We start from the raw sequence: 20865 nt of genomic DNA, 5'->3' as shown, positions 1-20865 counted from the left end.
TCTGTTACCACATCAACCATTTCCAATGCCTGGACCAATGCCAATCTGGTTTCCGCCCGGGCCATAGCACAGTCAGCGCTAACGCACATTGTCGATGATGCGCTAAGAATGCTGGACCATAATGAGTCGTGCCTATTGATCCTTCTTGACCTTTCGTCAGCCTTTGATGCTGTCAAAAATGATAATCTAATTGACCTCCTTGAACACAGGATGGGGCTGTCTGGACCTGTTCTGAACTGGTTCTCTTCGTTCCTCCATAACAGATCCCAAAGTTTCAAGGTGAACCAATCCCTGTCTCATCCTGCACCTATTACACTGGGGGTTCCCCAAGGTTCAGCACTCTCGCCCACGCTCTTTAACTTGTTCATGGAGCCTCTAACAGAAATTCTGAAAGCATCCAGCATTCACTACCACATGTATGTGGACGATACTCAACTATACCTGAAGATCACCTACCCTGAGGACATTCAGTCCCTCAACTCAGTGCTGCTGGAAACACAAAGCTGGCTGACACCTAACCACCTGAAACTAAATGCTCTAAAAACAGAATTCCTCCTAATCTCGCTTCACAAGCAATCTCCGATCATTGAACAATGGTTGAATTAGCTTACTGCTCTTAACTGTAGATCTCACCTCGTGGACTCAGCATCCTCACTTGGTATTATAGTGGACAAAAGTCTGAACATGCAAAAGCACATCAGTTCCCTCACCAAAGGAGCAAACTTCCAACTCAGCATCCTAAGGAAGCTCAAACCCTTTCTCCAGGCTCATGACCTAAAGGTTGCAGTGCAATCATTAGTGATCGCAAAGCTGGACTATGGCAACGTAACGCTTTGTGGTTTGCCTAGAGTGAAAACGGCTCCTCCTAGGGTGGCCCTCAATTCTGCCGCTAGGCTCTTAACTGGCACTATAAAATTCAACCACATCTCTCCGGACTTGCTGGCCTTGAACTGGCTTCCATATGAAGCTTGGATACAGTTAAAAAGCGCATGCATGGCACACAAAGCCAACCACTTCAAGACTCTGAGATACCCCGGAGCTCTCATGTGATTCAAGAGCCTCCAGAAGCGCCAGCACCCTTTTGCTCAAACCACAAAAATTCAAGAAAAAAAGGACCTATAATCGAGCCTTCACGGGTATGGCGGCGAGGATCTGGAACTCTCTTCCCCCTGAAGTCAGGGTGATCCCTTTCACTGTCCTCCTCAAAATAGAAGTCAAGGGACTCCTGATGAAGACATTTCTGCCTCAATCTGGCTACCCCACTTGATTCTGGGGCTATAGATGCTGTTTTGTAGCCCAGCTGCTTGATTCGCGAGAATGTCGGCCATTTTAAAACTATTTACTTTTCACTATGTTGAATCTGTTTGTTTGCCTGTACCCTTCTTGTTGCATAATCTGTAAAGCACTCGGATAACCTCAGTGGTCATATTTGCTCTATATTAAACTTTCTAAATAAATAAATGTATATAACTCTCAATACTATACTGTACACATATAAAATCAGGATTAGTATAGCAAATCTCCTGAAGAAATTTAATCGGGTTAGTATCATGCTCAGTAAAAGCAAAACAAACGAGTAATGTCAGAATTTGATACCCAGAGTATCTCTCTAGAGCAATCTCTCTAAGTAATCAATAATCAATAAAGAATGCACAATCAATTGGAAATAATCATGGCAAGACAGAAAAGTTTTATTTAGTTAGTCCTTTTATCAAATGTCAGTAAAATAAGCACATTAGTACTTCAAGCTCATTTTAAAGGAAAAGAGTATTAAGATATATCAAGATTTGTCATAAAATGCCCAAAGCTCGATTAATTTCAAGAAGGGACATGAGTTAGGCCAGTTCGAAGCAGTCTCCCATGAGGGAAAGACCATCAAGGCGCACACAGAGTATGCGTCAGTCCAGAGTCCGCAAATTAAGTCTGGATAGATTCACAGGAAAATACAAAAGTTTTCCCACGGATGGCAGTTCTGAGCGAACCCTTGCCACAGACACTCTCGCCGCCATTGCTCGCGCCGGACTGCTGCTTTTAATCAGCACTTCGTTTCTGAACCCGTTTGCCGTTCGCCTCTCACCATAGCCTAGCTGCCTTACAAGCAGAGCACAGAACTTTTGGGTGCCGGCTAACATTGGACAAACACAACGCAAATAGTTTAGGGGAAAAGAAACGCGCGACGCAATCTCTTATCTTGTATAGCTGGGAATCCTTAAGAGCACGCCCACAAGAAGATCTGAAGAGTTGTCCGTTCATAGCAAGATATATACGAAATATTGAAATATCAGCAGGAAATCATACTCCTATATAGAAAGTGGAATGATTAATACTTCGTGGCATTGCCTTTTAAATCGTTTGATCTAATTTTTCCTGAAGAGTCATTTGAGAAACAGCTTCAGATATGTGCTGATAAGGTGCTGTTAAGGTCCTGATGAAGACACTTGTTGTCGAAACGCGTTGACCTGAACTATCAGCAGTGGAAAGCATTACAGTTTCCACTCTCTTCTTTCACGATAAAGAGATTAAGTCTATCTGTTTTCTCCTAATGTTATCTCTGATTTTAATATCAATAATGTAATATATTTTTTATCAATATGTATCCATGGTATTACATTTTATATGTGTCTATAATTAATGGTTATCTTGCTTTCTTTTACTTGTGTCCATATATTGTTGCACTAATTTTATGTAATTTTTGTGTGTTTTCTGCCAGTTTAATCTTATCTGTTATTGCCTGGATATTGTTGCTTTCTATTTGTTCTGAGCGAACCAGCCAGGGTAGGTGAGAGAATGAGTATGTCCGTTCGAACAAGGCCAAGCCAGCCGGTCAGCCAACCAGCCTCTCCGTCAAATCAAGATATTTTATATTCCATAAGTTCCGGGGAGACACATCTCATTTTGTCAGACCACACAGTCCATTGTTCAGTTTGTACAGGATGCTTGTCATGAGACATAAAGAAGACACATTTTGCAGGAATAAAGGCGTTTCAGGTTACGTAAACGGTCAGATCGTCCGGTAGAGGTGGACCTTTAAACAAAGATCCTTTAACAAGGCACAAGAACAAGTTTGAAAGGGCAGCTTTCCAGTCAGATGTTTCTGGTGTTACAAAAATTGTATCCAAAAGTCTTTGTAAGCTCATGGTAACTTCTGAAACAAAATACAGTTGTAATACATTTGAAATACTGAGATATTCTCCCACGGAGGCAAAGTCGAGCAAGAGGGAAAGGGAAAAATATGCATGAATAAGCAGACAGGCCTATTTGAATTTAGGCCAATATAAACAGAAATATAAAGCATTCAAATATGCATTTCCATTAAGAATTATGACATTTAGATATGATTTGCTGTGTACATATGCTTGAGGCAAGTTAGTTCCATTGTAAATGGCAGGTGTAACTATAATGTACTGCTGCATTTTAAAAGTACCAACGTGTAACTTTATCTCGAAAACGATCATAATTTTAGGGCACATTACATAAGTACATATATAAAGTTCATACTGTGAAAGTTTCAGGACATTATCATGTAATACACAAGTGCAGTGCCAATTTTACTTTCTCTCACTTGGTGCATATTTTCACATAGGCATAAGATGGAGTCTGGAATGAAAACTCTCTATGTGCACACAATTCTTGTTAAAGCTACATCAGTTGTTCGTAAGTTTTCACATACTTCTTTATTAAAGAGGAAGATTAATAAAATCATTATAACACATAAGTTGTCACTGTTCATGTTTCTATTACATTGTATATGAATATTGCAATACATTTGAGTAAACATGAACCTATGTTATTCAAATTAACATTTTCGTCTACTCTCCTCTGCATGCTTTTACCATGCAGTAACTAATATTTCTCAAGTATTTCTCATATTTTCGTCTAACGTGCAACTCATACATGTTCAGTGTAATTTCTCAAAAAGGTGTCAAAATCGGTTTTATGTGTCAATTATAAGTTTAGCAATCTTCCCTCTGCATCACAACCTATCGGTGAATGTCCTGTATAAGTATTCCACACATACAATAAGGTGCATTTCACCCATTTCATTGCTGATCACCCCCAAGTCTCAGAGTAAGAAGCCTCTACAGCCATGGCATCCTAAACCATCCACCCATGCTTTATCGAGACAAGATACTTCCTCTCCCATGCACCTGGTTGTGCTCTACCATAGTCACCAAGTATTCTTAAAGTAGTAATCCCCCCCATCCTTCACAGTACTTACACACACCTAGGGTAACTGTCGCACAGCCACTGTGCGAGTCCCCTATGCAACATTAAAACAAGCTCCTCAAAGACCTTTCAGCACCCTGCCCCAGAGAGGCACACTGTTTGCTGATGATCTGTTTTTAAGCCACGCCACAACTCCCCCACATCCTCTGCCCATAAATATCATGCTGTGCCCCACTCTCTCAAGCACAGTGCTCTGAAATCACACCCTGGCACTTATGGCTGCACTCCTAAGGTCTCTCATCCTAACGACATCTGCCACTGTCAACTAGATGAACAGGAAGAAAGAACGAGTTTGCATGCATGTGAGCGAAAAGTGCTGGCATGGAGGGTAGGAAGTCCCACCTAGGGAAACCCAAATGAAAGAGAAGACTGGTCCCTTGCTTCAATAATCCAAAATGCACTATGCTGTGAAATGACATGGCTGCCACCTTGAAACTACAACTTTTCCATAAAGTCAAAGGAAAGCTTACTATAAAAATACGATTTTATAAGGGTCTTCAAAGTTATTTGTCTGAAATTGAGCCTAATTATTAAGGCCAAGGTTTTATGAATTTTAATGCAAAATATTGACAAGTACACATATGATTCCTGTTTTTGCATGGATAGGGTATTCGTTATATAAACATTACTGGTTTCTTAATTTCTGGATAATAGATTATATTACTCTAAAATATATACCAGTCTCTGTATTATGACACTGTATTGTGATTGTATTTATATAGAGCCTACTCAGTGCTTTAAATAGGACAAGCTGCAAATTGGGAGGGATTGTGCGGCGGCACGCAACACCAACACCGGAAAACAAGCATTTTAGTTGTAAATAGGTGCCCTATCATTGTTAGTGTAAAACCATGTTTAAAAACAAGTAGCTCTGTATTATCACTACGGCAATTCTACTCCCGCTTTGTGAACGTGTTGTGATGCCCAAAATGCTGGGTAGGGACCGGGTCAAGCTGCAAATTAGGAGGGGGTTGTGTGGCGACATGAAACACCAACACGGAAACAAGCTTTTCAGAACATTTGTGGGGGAGGGTCAAACTGCGAATCGGGAGTGGGTTGGACGAAGGCTCAACATAGAAAGTAAGCATTTCAGTGCATTCTGCAGTGATCAGCCAAGATTAAAAAAATGCGTTGAAAGTACCTCAAAAAGACAGAAGCGAACACCTACATGTAACAGGGGCAGTAGCCATGGGAGTGAACCAAGCACCCAAAGGCGGGACAAAGACAACCAGTGTAATACTGAAAAGCCAGCATTTCAGAAGGGCATACACAAAAAAACTCAATGGCACTCAATGTGCGTGATTCAAGCCCATAAAGTAAGAAAAAGAATGTCTTGAAAGAGACAGCACATGCGCTGCCTAGGCTCAACCTAAAAAGGAGAAAGAAGAATGAGGGAAACAGCGACAAAGGGGGAAAATAGAGATGAAAAAGAACCTGCAAGATTGGTATAAAAAGACAAATACATTTTGGTGAATAAAGAGTCATGAGATGGTATCAAAACTACACATCGAGGAAGCGAGGAGATCGGACGTAGGCGCAGAGGAGTGAGTCCTCCCCATTTAAACGCTTGACCAAAGGGGTCTCCCCTCCTCACTCTCCTATGGGGCTAGTAGGTCCCATCAGTTAGGGCGTATATTTTAGCCGCACATACAGTGGAGTGTAAAGTGTTCACCCCACCAAGTGGAACCCTCACCAGCATAGTACGTTAAGGGTGGAGCCCGTTTTGTACAGTATGGGTCCTGATTAATGCCACAGACCCCTTGGGGCCAGCAGGCAGAAACATGTTGACCATTTATAGTACAGTGGGGGGACAATAGAATCCCCAACACACCGACCTTTTATTTTAAACACCAATCAGGTGCCAGTTACATTAAAATAAGTATGACATCTGTAATGGCTTTTTAAACCTCACTTTTTTTGTAAGGGCCCCCACTTAGTTTTAGAAGTGCCTCCCTGTCTCCAGGTGTATACCCGCCCTCACCAAACCAAGGTTTTAGAGAGCGAGGACTGGTCAATGATGAAGCATGACACCAGGTGGTGTGTGAGACCAGTCTTTCACTTTTTGTGAGATTCTTGCATTCACAAGATAACAATGTAACACTATAGCACGTAGGTCATCATACAAGGAGCGGCTCTATTGTGGTAAACACATCAAAACTACACAACCTTGGTATTCGCCAGATCCTGACACTTAATTCTTTATTTCATCATTACGAAGCGCCACAAATGAGGGAGGGGTTGGGGCAGTGACTGCGGTCTTTCTCTGCAGTCTATAGCATGCAGCTGACACTGGTATGCTTGCTGGTGAACAGGCCCTGCACATCCACCCTCATATTTATTGTTCCACAGGACCTTGTGAGCAGAAGGCTATGGAAGCGAAGGGGTAATAGTTCAGCGTGATGCAATGCTAGGAGTAGTGCTGACATTGACATGGAACTTTTAAAATCGGGGCAATTAGTTTTCAGTCCTGTGTAATATCTGATCTCAATATGATTCTGTCATGGAACTGTTACTTTACGTATATGGGTAATGCAGAAACTGCCACTGCAATGTTGGCTTTTCATACCGGATTGGCATCATGGCTGCACATTTAACATAGTAGATACCATTAAGGTGTGAGGCCTGACCCTTGTGTAATATGCTATCTGTAATAATCCTAGGACCCCGAGGTGCAGCCCCTGCACCATGAGTAGGTCAATGGCATAGTGGCCTGTCTCCTCTCATGATAAGCAGCGATTCTTAGATTACTTACCAATAATCGTTGTTCCACGGAGTCCTACTCATCTTTGCCCCTAGTCCTTCTTAATGCATGGGATGTCCCACCTCCAGAGAAAGGCCCCTTTAAAATATTAACTTCCTTTCCTCAAAAATAGGAGACAACTTCCCAACATATGGGCTACAATATATTAACTCAAAAACAGGATATCCTGTAATCATACCAAGCAAAACACAGTAGAATAGCAATGCCACCACTCACAGGAGAGAGAGGACATGAGAAAGGGACAAGGAAGAGTAGGCCTAAGCGTAATGAAGATTATCGATAAGTAATCCGAGCTTTCCCACCTCATCCCCCTTTATTGCCCCATCCTTAACATATGAGGATCTAACTGTGGTGATTCACAGTGAATCACAGCACCACGCCAGGCGACGTGTGGACACTTTTACAGAGAGTTGTATTTGAAAAATAATTCACTGAGGACTAGGGGCAATAGAGGATGTGGAGACCAGGCACTGCCCAACAGTGTGCCCCACACTCCATAGTTATGCATCTGCCGTCACCTTATTGGGTAGAGCAAGCTTCTCCAATGATTAACTCAGAGAGCTACTGCTAGCTCTTCAGCTACCTTTAAGGAGCTCTCTTGTGTGCAGCAAAACTTACTAAATTGGAGTCTTTTCTTTAGTTGAATTAATATCTGTATGCCAAAATTGAAAAGCATGTATTTGTGCAGGAAATGTGTACATTATCAGAACTCATGACCTGATGTCTGTATAACAATGTATGAATTTCAAAAATATAGTTAAATCTGACACTGCACTTATAAATCATGTGGTTTTGAGGAGAATTGCTACTATTATTACTTTGGTGCCAACAACATTGCAGTTATGAATGTTATTAATTACTAATGTAGAGGCATTGCACACTGACTAAGCCTTTTTTACCTTACTCCTGGCTCATTGAGGTATTCATGGATGGTAATCTTTCATATTGTGACCACTAATGTATTGTGACCACTAATGTAACCTAGTCTGATGTGGTCACTTTACAATAATACTAGTATTCGTAGCTTGGTATAAATGTTAATGAACATAAGTAGCTCTTCTTACAGAAGAGGTTGGGAGAAAGGAGTGGCACAGAATAGGCCCAGTGGTGTAACATGTTGGCCCAATGCCATCTTGCTTTTGGTTATTTTGAATGGGGAGCATTGTCCTCTACCATGTTTTGCACGCTATTAACTTCCTGTGATGGTTTGGTTTCCAGGTAATGTTAGTACAGTATAAAAGACCATTAAGAGAATCATTCTTTGCCTGGCAATCGCTTCCGTGGTGGATGTTCTCGCTGGTTGCGAAGTTTGCACTGGGCTTCCCTGTATTTTGAACTGTTATTGTTTTTGCACTATCCTTGGTTCTGTCAGTTCATGAGTTTGCTGTAGATCTGCTTGGTCTCTCTCTTCTCTTCCCCCCATATATGTTTTCTTCAGAATCCAGGTTCACCTTCGAAGACTCCAGAGTTCCTACTTAAACCACAATGACCATCTTCCCACTGGGGGTTGAGTTTATTTTTAATGTTCTTTGTCCTGCATTCCTAACCAATATATTCACTATTGGTTATATATTTCTCGTTTCAGTCTCTTAGTGTTTGGAGTCATCTGTGAGCCTTCCTGGGCTCGCCGAATCTTCCTACTCCCCCGTTTTCCCTTATTTCCTGAACCACGATGCATAAGTGAGAATTTATTATCCGGTGAAGAGAAACAACACACAAAAGGACTTCAGTTAGTTGTATGGAAGAACCAAACGTAGCACCAGACTTCACTATTTGTAACCTATAAACCTCAATGAATGTTCCTGGAGAAGCCCAGGTAGCAACTCTGCAGACATAAGTCATGATAGATCATGCGCTACTGCCCATGAAGCAGACATTCCCCTGGGGGAACCTTCTAGGACCTTAGAAAGTATGAGGAAACTTACTAGATCATAAGCCATACACATTGCCATAGGAACACACCGCCTGAGAGCTGCAACTAAAGGCTTTAGACCCAGATGGCTTAAACCATATGCGTCAAAAAGTCTAACTTGCAAAAATCAGAAGTCCTCTGCAAATACCTCTGTTCAGCCATGCCAACTAGAGGTGTAACGTAGGCCCCCATGGTGCAGGGGGGCAGCAAAAGTGCTAGGTGGTGGGCCAGGGAAGTGGGGGTACCCTCCGTGTACTTTGCCACAGGCCCCCTCAAGTTTGGTTACACCACTGTTGCCAGCATCCAGTGTATATAGGGAAAGCTCTTCATGAGATAAGTGACAAGCCAACCCCAGCCTAGCTGAGTGGAGGAGGAGCTGGTCATGAATAGTCAGGAAACCTGAAGATTCAGAGGAGCAGCAGGAGAACGTTACTTAGGGGTAGTCATGGAACCCATGACCTAGCTCTTACCTTACGGGGATGACCTCGCCGTAAAAATGGTTTCAAATTAGGGTATTTCTAAGTTGGATGATACCAAGATGATACAGGAGGGTAAGGATGAAATGAAGAAATCAATGTGTTGTCCTTGGCAGGTCCTTGTGTGACTAGCTGATCTGAACGAGACCCAGGCCATATTTAGCCTGTAAAGGGCAAGTTGAGCAAAAGAGTCTTTTCTAAGGAGTCCCCTTTCCAAGATCTAAGACAGATATTATTTTGTGCTGGAAGATCAGAACCAATTACAAGGAAGAAGCATTGCTAAAATCCAGCGCAACATCAGACAAGAACTGCGGCTGCTTTTTCAACCATGTCTTGCAGAGCTGCAGAATTGAGCCATCTTTCAGCAGAAATTAGGGGATGGAGCTCACTAGTGAATGATCAGAATATGCTGCATACATGTGTGTCCTGACGCTGAAAGAGGTAGTAGTGTCTTGACATTTAAAGGCCAATTGCAACCTCTTATCCACACGGTCAGAGTCAATTGAGGGGATATAGGTGTATCAAGAGAGACAAGAAAGAAGACAATATATGTTCAAATTATCAGGATAGTTCTGCTCAAAATTGATTAAAGGGTACATTTTCAACCAGTATCTAGTATATGAAGCCTTTTCAGTATCTTTCCATTCTTGTACCATAATCTTTAGAATGTCTTGATAAAAGGGGAGTCCCGAAGACACTGAAGGATGGTTTGCGATAAAACATGTTCAACTGATTGTCCTGAGAAGCTGAAGGCTGTGAGAAATCAGCAAAAAACATATTAGAACACAAAGGGACAATGACTTCTTCCAGGACCTCATAATAAATGTAATGCCCGTTTGCCTCTAAAACAGAAGAATCATCAGCATTTGGGATGGAAACAGAAGAATATTTACTCACCTCTTATTGAAACTCTGTAAGGCACTGCTGGAGGTGTGCAGGTGGTGGAAACCGACTGCCAATGGCAGCAGGTACACAGAGTCTTTATTCAAGGCTTTAGGTATTCTTAAATAGACCTGGAGAGCTCAGCAGGTGAACATAAAAAGCTCTAGTGGGAGGACTTTATTGGTACCTATTCTTATGCCTGTGTTTGTGATGAGTGGCTATTCTCAGTAGGGCTGCAAAGACACTGCTTAGAAGTGAACTTATGAGTGAGGGAGGGGTAGTGAACCTGAGTGCTCGTGTTTACTCAGAAATAACGACGTCTCACTCTTCGGTCTCGCGACTCACCGAAATCAGAATATTATGTCACTCACCGGGTCACTGAAGGCCTACCAAAAGACAGGCTTTTGCAGCCATTCCTAAAATCTGCAACAATGCGTTGCCCCTCAGCAAAGGACTTCCTCCTGATATATGTTCATTGTGGAAAGTTCCCATAGCAGCATCCTCCATGCGAAAAACCTTTGCCTGGTCCTGTACTGCTAGGAAGGAGAAGGAAAGGATTAGCATAATGACATTTCCTTCCAGACTGGTATATAAACGGGAAGCCTGTTGTCACAGAAGATAAGACAAAAAATGAATTTCCTGTTCCCAAAGTGATGCATTACTGCCCCTATATGGGGGAGTGGTCTGTTATTTTTAGGGAAAGGAAGTTACTAGTTTAAAGGAGATTTTCTCCAGACGTGGAACAGTTAAGAACTCAGATGAGGAAGAGGGACAAAATGGTAAAGGTACTTTTCAGTCAATGATCACACCAGCAAGGCTGACATTTTTAGAAGCACCCATGGGAGGCTGGATGGACTCTTAACTGGAACAGTTCTTAACTTAACTGGAACAGATCTTAAAACTAGTGAAACTGTCCTTGGCATTGGATTCTGCATGGGCGTTTACTCAGTGAAGAACACGGCATCAGGCACTGCATCTTCTATGACACAAATATTTTACCGTTTTATGTCCTCTGTCCATAATTGTAACTTGCTCCGAATTTCTTTTAAGGCAGATACGTGCTTTTTTAGTTTAATATTGCTCATGGATTATATAGCAATCCTTCACACAATATATATGACAACTTTTTTTGGAGAGCACCAGGTGTGCTCACTACACTCAATTGAACAATATTGTGTGGGGCTGTTCTGACCATTGAGCTGCAGCTCCTTTTGGTACCCAGTCCATCCTTGCACCATACCACGGCTAGAGCACATCCTCTGCTGACTGCCTCGGGTCCTCTCCAGCTCCATGCCCTGCATGCACTGCTGTACTATCACTTCTGAAAAGAATGTGATACAGGGGATTGTGTTCATGCTAAAAATCCTGTTTTAATAAATAAACATTCTTGTGTCACTTCTAAATTCCACTTTTGGCTAACATATGAGGGGTTTTGCCTAAACATATAATGGGGATCTCCTGTTAATGAACCTTTGGTTAATTAAGTGCTACCTGTCACCTGCACAGATATTCAAATATTCCTGTAATAACTCTATCTTCAACCCTAGTCCCTTGGGTGTAATTTTGCACACATAAAGGGACAAGAATGAACCTCATTCATGCATTGTAACTGCCTCAAGGAAAGCCCTGCAGAGAACAGAGTGTCCAACTTGGTATCTTTCCTGTACCAAATGCATGGTTTTCAGCCTATTTAATGTTATGACTATGGACTTTTTTCTCGGATCATGCTGTGGGGAAATTAGAATGGTTTACATTAGATTAGCATGATCTGCAGACCTGATACTCATAAACTGAATTAACTACTCATACCCGACGTGGCCTATGTGGACTGTGGGAGGTAGTTATGCTTGAGGGACAGACTGAAAATATGTACTGGGTGACATCCTCACACCCGATGGACACCCTGACATCTGGCTACTGTGGAATCAGTCTACATCTGATCTAGAAAAGTTGGGCATCTCTGGACTGGGTGAACAATTCACACCTATGATGAAAAACTTTCTGGACCGGGTGAATTATTTTTATAGGTGATAAGATGATTAGGCGTTTTAAGCACTAGGGGCCAGATGTAGGAGCCCTAATACCGGTCGGTAACGGCCGAATTCGGCCGTTACCGACCGGTATTAGGGTTTCCAGATGTAGGGGGCCTATATTTTACCGATTCTGTAAAGTTACCGAATCGGTAAATTTACAGAATCGGTAAAATACCGAATCGGTATATTTACCGATTAGGAAAAACCACATGTAGGTGGCACTCCTAAGAGTGCCACAGGCCCTTAAAAATCGGTATTTTACCACCCAATCCTATTGGGTGGTAAAATACCGAATTCAGGTGTGCATGCACACCTGTGCAATGTGACACACAGACATGCCCTTAGGGCATGTCTGTGTGCCACATTGCACACAAGTCCAGAATTGCGGTGCTAGAGGGTGTCAAAGTGACACCCCCTGCACCCTTGCAGGATTCGGTATTTACCGATTCTGTAAATACCGAATCTGTATTTCACATTGATTCTATGGGCTTCAAGGCCCATAGGAATCAATAGAAAACACAGATTCGGTATTTACAGAATCGGTAAATACCGACTCTTACAGATTCGGTAATTTTTTACCTACATCTGCCTCCTTCCAATTTACCGACTTTTAAATACCGAATCGGTATGACTCGGTATTTAAAAGTCGGTAAATCGGATTTACCTACATCTGGCCCTAGGTGTTGATAGCTGGTATGGCCTGCTGGTCATAGGACCACACCTCCCCACCTTACACCCACATGTATCAATGACAAGGTTCTACTACAACATGGAGTGGGTATTGGTCATGTTTACTTCACAACACATCACAAACACCACATTGTGTTTGAAACCAAATGGAACACTCTTCAAAGAAAGAAGCACTAATCTATGGCTATGGAACATAACATTTGATACAATTTTAGAGAAAACATTCAATGTGAAGTAAACGAAGGGGGATGAATCAATCAAATGAGTGAGACGAAGGTAGAGCCACAGCACCAAGGTCTTAATCCTCAACCCTTGACCACCTGTCATGGTACTCACCCCCCCAACCCTCCAGAGCCCCCTATGGAGTGAGACCAGAGGTGACAGTCCCATGCCCTACACTGATGAACAGTGTGCCACTGCTCTTGAGCCGGTGTGAATATTCTTCCCAGGATCTAGGATCTTTGGAAGTATTAGAAGGAGAGCCCCTCTATTGCTGAGAAGAGTTATTGTTGTGAAATGCTAAGACCCCTTACACACCCTAATTAATGTCTATCATGACATAAAGGGGGGACCGGATGGGTGGGAATTTGCATTTGTGGTCCTCCTTCCTTGATTCGTAAGGTCCTACGTAGGCCTGGGCAGTAAATTATGTTCCGTTCGCGGAATTTGCATACTTTGGTTAATTTCGCGTTCTGTGGAGAACGCAAAACTGCCCAAAATTTCTGCGTTCCGTGACTTCGTGAAGTTTTTTGCTTGTTCGCGTTCTCAAAATGCGTATTCGCGAGATATTTCCCACCGAGCACGCAAACAGCAATTGAGAACAGTAAAAAAGCATCGCGAACAAGCAATTCCGCTTGCTCGCAGAATTTCTGCGTGTTCGCAGAGATTTTTTACCGTTTTGTGGAGATTTGCGTAACGCGATTCCGCAAATTCCGCCCACCCCTAGTCCTACATCCAATGCTGAGGTGCCGCAAAAGGAAGGAGCCCCTGCATACTGGGCCTAAATTAGCCCCATCCAGACCTTGCAACATATGGGGCAAAAGTGGCACATCCCCACGATCTGTCTTCTTGTTCTTGCCCCCGGCAGCATCTCACATGACTGGGAACAGGAAGAACACTCGCAACCAATACCCCCATTTTCACTCCCCTCTGCCAAAGAGTCACAAGAGTAGGGTGGGGGGAGGTGCACGTTCACTGGTGCCCCAGGTCCTAATGGAGCCTACCCCAAAATGGTGAGTTTGTTTAAAGCAGTGATACTCAAAGTGCGACCCTCTTGACCTCCACATGCGGCCCCCTGATGAACAGTAGCAGAAGCTGTTGTTTGTTTGCTAACCACTGCAAAAAAATGCTTGTCCTTTTATTTTTAACATTTTTTTAGACCTCCTTACGCAATCCTTGACCCACCCAGGACCCCCTACCACCACAGTGCGACCCTCAGTCACACCACAGAACATACTTTGTGGCCCCTGGGAAAATGTTTACTAGTACCCATGGTTTAAAGGATGAAGGGCCAGATGTAGGTGGCCATTTACCGACCGGTAACGGCCGATTTCGGCCGTTACCGACCGGTAAATGGTCATTCCTGATGTAGGGGGCCTATTTTACCGATTCGGTAAATTTACTGAATCAGTAAATTTACCGAATCGGTAAAATACCGAATCGGTATTTTTACCGATTCGGTAACTTCCATATGTAGGTGGGACTCTTCTGAGTCCCAAAGGCCAGTCAGATTCGGTATTTTACCACCCAATCCTATTGGGTGGTAAAATACTGAATCTGACTGGCCGATACAGGCCGAATACTGGCCGAATACAGGTGTGCATGCACATCTGTGCATGCACACCTGTGCAATGTGACACACAGACATGGCCCATCACTATTGGACAATAGTGATGGGCAATCTGTCTATTCAACGGGGGTCAAAACATGGCTTTGCCCATGCCCCTAGTAGGGTATCTGTCAAGGCATCACTGAAAAGCAAAAGAGGCTCTGTATTTGTTTATCCAGGTTGGAGGACCGCTGTGAGATCTTTGGTACTTTTTGCCTCCACAGTAGGCAACTGGAGCTCCAGTACTTCAGCAGTCCTCCTCGTCGTCACCATGACTGAGGTGCTGTCCTCTGTGGCAGTACCATGAGGGTAGACTAAGCAAGTGTCTGGAGAAATAATCCAGCCCCTGGCATCCTGTAGTTCCTCATACCAAATGTCTGTGTATTGGCGCACTAGTTCAAACCCCACACCATAATGGTTATTGTCCAAATCGGTACCAAATAGTTTATGGAGGACTTGGATCCTTCCTTGAAACAAGGGCAATGTCTCAGAGTCTAATGGGTTGCTGGAAGGCTGCTGCCCAGTGGGATCAAGGCACAATCTCAGCTGAGGTCAAAGTGAGGTCGGTTCAGAGATTGACAGCAGTATTGGTTGTACTTCGTGGTGTGGAGTAGATGGCGTCAGTGCAGATGCTCAATGGTCTAACACAGGTCATGATGCGGGATTAAGTTGGTACTGAAGTGGAAGCGGAGCCTGTTTCGGGCACAGAGATTCCAGCTGGTGCCAAAGCTGGACACCCACTGGTGCGGTTCCAGGTGGATGATCTTGTGGTTCTTTGGGGCCCAACCACTCACACAGAAGGGGGCCTCTGAAGCTATACATAGGCAGGAGGAGCAGGGGAAACGGAGAAATACAATCAAGACAAAATCTCCTGCCTGTTGGATGTAATCAAAAGTGCTAATCGTCACTGATGTACGTATATGCATACATGAAAACTGGACTTCCAAAATGCAGAACACAAGTATATTGGATACAAAATTATCAAATATATTCAATAAATTACAGAAAATACAAAATGTTTGAGAATTGATATATAATAAACCATGAATGACCCAAGCGCAACCAACACTACACACACACAATATCGTTCATACAGACCAGTGCATACCCACACATACACATATGTCCTAAAAAGATATGGGTTCAAAACATTCTAAACACACATATATACAAAGAGCCACAAACTCCCTTTGATAATCACAGTTAATGACACTGTGAAATCCACAAAGGTCAAATATGTGGACAAATTGTCAATTCAGGGATGTTTCATAGGTAAGGAACAATTGGTGATACAAGTCATTGATGAAAATCAATTTCTTATTGACATAGTTGTATATATTGTGGGGAAACAGATGAACATAGAAATTCCAGAGCCAGCCACGTGCCAGAGGGAGCCATTAGCATGGCACAGCATGGCCTCAAAAAATTATTTTATTCGCTGAGGCATCGCCGATGGACCCGGAAGTGTTGGGTTCCATTGGCACAAGATTCGGAATATGCTCTGAAGGAGATTGAGTTTGGGAGTGAAACAGAGAGGGACATGAATGCCCTCGTACCTTCACTGGAGTTTGACAATGATGAGAAGGGGCAGAGTCCCAGTTTTTTTTTTTTGTGCTCTCCCCCAAGCGCCTTGAGACCCTCCGGGTGAGTAGTGCGCTATACAAATTTCTTGATTGATTACTACCTTTTTAACTTACCACAGTACTTCCAACAGCATCGAACAGCTGCCACAGGAACGACTGCAGGGGCAGGAAACAAACCTTCCCTTCGACCTTCACCAATCACGGCGAGGAGTCGGCCAGTGCTTGGCCATGTATAACTTCACCTCATATTCTCTACTGCCGTCAGATTCTTCTGGCCACATTCACTACAGACCTTGGAGTTGTGACCCGATGCCAGGCACCACAGGCATGCCCAATGGGGATCTGTCACAAACATTTGTTTTGCGACAGTCCTACAAGATTTGAACCCTGTAGTTTTAGTGTGTGAAGGTGACATTTCCCGGCACACTGGTATGTTTGTATTACTTTTGAAGAGAACGGTCTCCTTGAGGAGACGATGTGCAGCTCAGGATCCGTGTCTGGTGGCACAGAAAGAAGGGAACTGACGCCAGCACGCATCGGGGCGCTAAAAAGCATTTTGTCTCTTTCAGAACGGAATGATGTTGGAGTGGAGCCGCACAATGTCTCCTAGTGGCACGCAGGGGCACTGCTTGAACATTTACAGATCCAGGCTGTATTGAGACGTGGGGAATATTCAAAAGGTGAGAAGGTTTTCAGAACTGTTCTGGTAGTGCAGGTTGAAAAGAGTACGGTGAACCTCAGTGATGGGAATGTATGCATGTATTTATGAACAGGAGTAAGGTTATGCAAGTTATTGGCTGTGTATTAGAGGATATTGTGATATGGAATGGTTCTGAACGTGTGGCTAAAAAAAGAACTGATGGATTTTTGAATTATAATGAGAGCAAAAAAGTAACTAATGAGGCTTTTCGGGGAAAAAGAGCTTGAAGGGTGCCACAATGGATAGAAGATGTTTGCTCCGAGTATCATATGCATTTATCAATACTTCTAAAATTATTATACTTATTAACAAGTATATACCACTGTTTTTTTTAAATCTTTTTCTTTTGGAAATGTGTTTTAGACTGAGCGGTTTGGTATTTACTGTATATATATATATATATATATATATATATATATATATATATATATATATATATATATATATATATATATATATATATATATATATATATATATATATATATATATATATATATATATATATATATATCAAGCGATGTAGGTTCACCTTGAATCACCAGTTGTTTTTCTGCTCAAGGAAAAAACCAACGAATCCCAAAAAGTGCTGGCAAAAGGTACTTTATTCACATGGAGGCTACAGCAGCGTTAGCAGATGACGCGTTTCGGGCGGTTGCCCTTGCTCACATAAATATATATTGCTCATATAAATAAATAAATATATATATATATATATATATATATATATATATATATATATATATATATATATATATATATATATATATATATATATATATATATATATATATATGTATATATATATAGCTGAATAGAGGCTTTGTGGCATCATGTAGTGGGAAACCTGCCAAATAGAACATGTGCCTCGGTCCCTCATTTGGCATTTGATATGGTGCCCCTCATGACTAGATTGTGTATCTAGTTACAATATTTAGTTTTTACTCACTTTTCGAGTCTTCTTCGTTTATTTCCCCCCATTAGTCAGTAGTCACTTGACAGCTCTGCGTCGCCATTCTACTTATATCATCCACTGATTGCCGGTCAGCCCTCCTTTCCACAGTCGTTCAGTTGCCCCAGTAGGCCAATAGTTACCCCTGGCCCACTACTACCCAGACACACACTAACAGCCACTAAAGCAGGCAGCTGACACCTCCCTATTAATTCCCAACTTCGCGATTTTTATGCATGTCGCAGAATTCTGTAGAGCCTGACTTTAGAGTCAGTACCTATCAAAAGTTATCCAGAGAAATGTATGTAAAATTATGTCCACACTTATAGAATGAGGAAGGTGGTAAACTATACACAAGGAAAACTATGTGTCAGAACGAGGGGAAGACCACCTAATTGAGTTATTAATGAGTTTATTGAGTTTAGAGTTAATTAGTGTGAGATAGAATTATACGAGTGACATTGGCATATTAATACACATAATGAGACAAAACAAATGACTGCAAAATAAGAGAAGGCTGAAACAAATCTCGTGGGTTGCTATGTCAGTTGTGGTAAGTGCTCCTTTGAAAATTTGCAAGACTTATCTCAGTGGTTACATCATTTCAAATCCTAGGTGCAGTCCCCTAAAAGGCACAGGTAAGGGTGGGCATTCTTTTAAAAGGGGTGGCTTGAGAAGTTGTGTTGATGTAGACACAGTCACACTGCCTCGCTTTCCTCTTCTCGAAAAACTCTCGCTCGGCCTGAGCACATCTCAAACCCACGCCATTCTTTGGAAACTATAGACAATGATTAGGCGGGATCCATTTTGCATATTGTTTGTGCTGACATAGTTAGCTAATCAGTCTTTTTCTGCAGATAATACAAGGGGACGTCTGCGCTGATTTTCACATTGATTTCTTTCGAAAAATAGCCGGGCGGGAGCGCGGAAAGAGGGGGGATAAAATGAACGTGTGAGGCTCAACAGTGTGACCATTTGCTGCAGACGGCGAGGTGCAGCTGCGTCGTGAAGCGCGGGCCCTGCGGACGTCGTCTACGCAAGCATCACTGGCTTTTGCAGATGTTTCCTGACTGGATAATTAAAGGGGCCATGCAGAGAAAAGAAAACATAATCTCGTTCTCTTACCCAAACTTGCATCATCAACAATCACCAAAAATAAGGGTCTCAGGAGGGCCCTTTGTTTCATGATGCCTGCTGGATTGTAAAGCCTATTGTGACGTCATTCCCTGGGTGGCCTGTTTTAAGAGTTCGCTCCGCTGGGGATGAAAGTGGAGATGAAAAAGCAGATTCAAGAGAGTTGGGCGAAAGATGGCTTCCTCTATTATGGCTCCAGCTTAACTCTTATTGGCTCATCCACTTGGGCATGCCAGGCAGAGCTTTTCACTCAAGGACAAACAGGGTAATGAGCTTGGATCACGTAGACAGACAGTGCAAGGTGCTTGGAGCACTTGGGTGGTGTGAGGAGCTATCACTAACTGCCCGTCTCTGTAAGAGGCTTGAAGCCCATTGACAAAGGTGCGAGGAACTTGAACTTGGAACATATGCACAGATAACGCAGGTGGCTTTGTAGTCCAGTGTTTAATTTGTAAAAAAAAAAAAAAGTGCCAGGCTCTCCTTGGGAGGCCACTGCAGCTTGCACCACGCGCTGCCCTGGTCAGCGCTGCCAATGACAGTGCCAGCACACCTACTTACCATCACACACCTACAAGTGTGACAATTCTGACTATTATAGGCCACTCATCGATATAAAAATGGTGTGAGCAGCAGATATTATTTTATTTAATGTACAATGAATTAATAAACAACTGTTGTTGTGCTCATCATAATATTAGGCAGACAGCACCACCATGTGGCGGACTGTCATAAGTTGGTGAGGAAGCCCCTGTGCCCAGCACCGCAAACCACCGGCTCAAATTAAGCACTGCTTGTTCACATGTCCCAGGCATGTTTCGCGCTTGGGAAACGTAGACAGGCAGTCTAAGAAGCTGAGGGCGACGTGCCTGATAATGTGAGCTTATTGGGCTATACAGAAAGACTAGTCTTAAGCACTCTAGGCCATATTGTGGTGAACCTTTGGCACATTGGCAGACAGGGGTAGGACCTTAAAACACACAAGCCAACAAAGGACACTGTGAGCGTCTTGAGGTACATAGGCTCACTTTCTAATGAGCATGAATCACAATGGCAAGCAGTGCGAATGACCTAGGGCATATGCGGACAGAAAATGTGCAGTAATGGGGGGTGGGAAAACAAGCTAGGAGTTTGGGGGATGTAGATATAGTGAGATGAATTTGGGGAACATGAATAAATATTATGAGGAGCTCAGCCAGAGGTGTTTTAAGGGCAAAATGGGCTCTGTCCGAGGGACCCAGTATTCAGGGGGCCCCCTGATAGATCAGGTTCTATTCTCCACACAGTCCCTGCCCTGATGAATGATTTTTAAAAATAGATTGTTTTAAATACCATTTTCCTTTAATTTATGTTTAATAGGGTAATATGTGGGAGTTTATTTCAGACATTTTGAAGAGAAATGTTGTGTTTGTGTATTTCAACACCATGCAACATCTATAGAATAAAGTTCCTTTTAGATTAAAACTGGACCTCACATATGAGAAATGGTAGTGGGTCACAGAGATTATTTGCAATAATATTAGTGAGCTGTTGCTATATTGCAGTATTAAAAACACACATCACTTTCCCTGAATACTATATGGAAACACACTTAGAATTTAGTCTGCCTGTGCAGTGTCAGTGAAATAGCTGGGATTGGATCATACCTCAAAGCTGTTCCAAACAACAGCCCTCAAAATATGTTTAGCCCA

The sequence above is a fragment of the Lissotriton vulgaris genome, chromosome 11 (genome assembly GCF_964263255.1).
Source record: "Lissotriton vulgaris chromosome 11, aLisVul1.2, whole genome shotgun sequence".
Taxonomy (NCBI): Eukaryota; Metazoa; Chordata; class Amphibia; order Caudata; family Salamandridae; genus Lissotriton; species Lissotriton vulgaris.
This window is presented reverse-complemented; position numbering follows the sequence as displayed.